Below are 2,211 nucleotides of genomic sequence, written 5' to 3' on the forward strand. Positions count from 1 at the left end.
GGGACCCTTTTATAGTGGCTGGCCAGGCCACGTTCGGGGGCCGAATGTGCCTCCGCATCCATGCAATGTTCGGCGGCCGAACATGAGGTTCGGCGGCCGAACCTGCACTTCCCTCACTTAGACTTTCGGGGGCCTAACGTGCCTCCCAAAGTCCATGCATGTTCGGCGGCCGAAAGTGAGTTTCGGCGGCCGAACCTGGGTTTTTCCTTAAAGAATTTTCATGCAAAAACTTATTTAAGATCATACTTAAAACATTAAAATACATGAAAACATTTAATAAAAACATGCTTTTACCCTTCTAGAGGTTTCCGACACCCAAATTCCACCGGACGGTAGGAATTCCGATACCGGAGTCTAGCCGGGTATTACAACTATAAAAGGGTCCCTTAGCCGAAAACGGGCGAGCTTTTTCCCCCATTTTCGGCCAAGGTGAGTCTTCGCCGCCCCTCATCCATCTTTGACGTCTTTCCTCTAGATCTTTCAAGTTTTTCATTTGTTTTAACTTTGTTTTGAAGATTTGAGCATTTGAGCAAAGTTTTGGAGCTTGGAGGTTCAAGAACCCAATCTCTCCCAACTTCGAGTTTAGGTCGTCTCTCTCTCGATCTTCAAGAGGTAAGAGCCGATCTTAAGCTCATTGCATGTTTTAAGCAAGTTTTAAGTAGATCTATGGGTTAAAATGCATGTTTAGGTTATGGTTATGCTTATGGGTATTAATGTGTGTTCTTGAACAATGTGAGTTGCTTGATGTGTTGTAGATGGGGTTTATGATGGTTTGAGGCCCCTAGGAACATGTATGCTTGTGTTTGTGTGTTGTAGAATAGGTTTGATGCATGTTGGAAAGGTTTGGAGGTGAAATGTGCATTGGGAGCCAAGTTTCTGCCCTTTGGCAGAAACCAGGTTCGGCAGCCGAAGGACTTTCGGCCCCGAACATGGCTGGGGAGGCAGCCTTTCGGCTGCCGAAGCTTGCCCCCGAAAGGGAGACTTTCGTCTCTGTCTGGCAGTTTCGGCCGCCGAAGGTGCCGCCGAACATGCATGAGTTTCGTCTCTGTCTGGGAGTTTCGGCCGCCGAAGGTGCCGCCGAACCTGCCTGACTTTCGGCTCTGGAGGGACTTTCGGCCGCCGAACCTGCCGCCGAAAGTGCCATGTCCAGGCCTTCCTTGCATGTTTTCCTATGGTTGTTTCATGATGTTTTAGGGGGTTTTTGGGGAGTAGTTTATAGTAATGTTCATGTATGTTTGGTCCCTCATTTGAGTCCACCTGTGTAGGTTCGGACCCGAGGACCCCAGCAGTAAGTTTAGCTGCTTCGGTGTTGTCAGAGTCTGCCAGAGGTGAGTGGAACTAAACTTAATCTTTTAAATTAAATGTTTTATCATGTTTCATGCATCATGATTATGCAATAGGATGATTGCATTAGTTTCACGAATATGCCGCATTGCATCGATTGTTGTTGATGTGGGTGAATGTTGGATGACCCAATTAGTCCATGACAGGAAGACCAGGACCCCATTCTACGGCCTGGCACAATGTAAGGAAAGACCAGGACCCCATTCTACGGCCTGGCACAGTTATGGGACTCGAATATCAGGAGCCCAGAGGAGGCCCTGGGGCAATGGTAAGTAATGTATGTTATGACAGGAAGACCAGGACCCATGCTATGGCCTGGCACAATGTTAGCTTGGACTAATTGGTGACAAGTTCACCCAACCCTTACGTGAATTGTCTGTGTTATGATGCATTTCATTGGAGTATAGTGTTAATATGTTTTATAGTCCTACTCACTGGGCTTTTAGCTCACCCCTTTCCTTTTACCCCCAGGCTTGCAGGTACAGGATAGAGCAGGAGTCCGGATAGAGTAAAGAAGTCATGTTTATGTAATAGTTAGTAATGGACATGATCAAATTGTAATGTAATGTCTTAAGTACAGTATAGTTATGTAATGATGTTTATGGATGATTAGAGGTGTGCTTGACCATAGATGTTGTTATCCCTTTTAATACATGATCTTGGTTTTTTTTTATGATGTTTATGCAAACCAACTCGACATATGTTATGGCACCCATTTGGGGGCACTGATGAGATCCCACAGAGGGATCGATGTTTATGAGTTATGTTATAGTGCATGCACAGGTTGAGTTGGCATATGAATGGAAGAAAAGTTTTAATTTTTATGTATGTTGTTGATCATGTATAGGATTAAGCAGGTTCACAGGA

This window comes from Manihot esculenta, chromosome 8, assembly GCF_001659605.2.
Source record: "Manihot esculenta cultivar AM560-2 chromosome 8, M.esculenta_v8, whole genome shotgun sequence".
Lineage (NCBI taxonomy): Eukaryota > Viridiplantae > Streptophyta > Magnoliopsida > Malpighiales > Euphorbiaceae > Manihot > Manihot esculenta.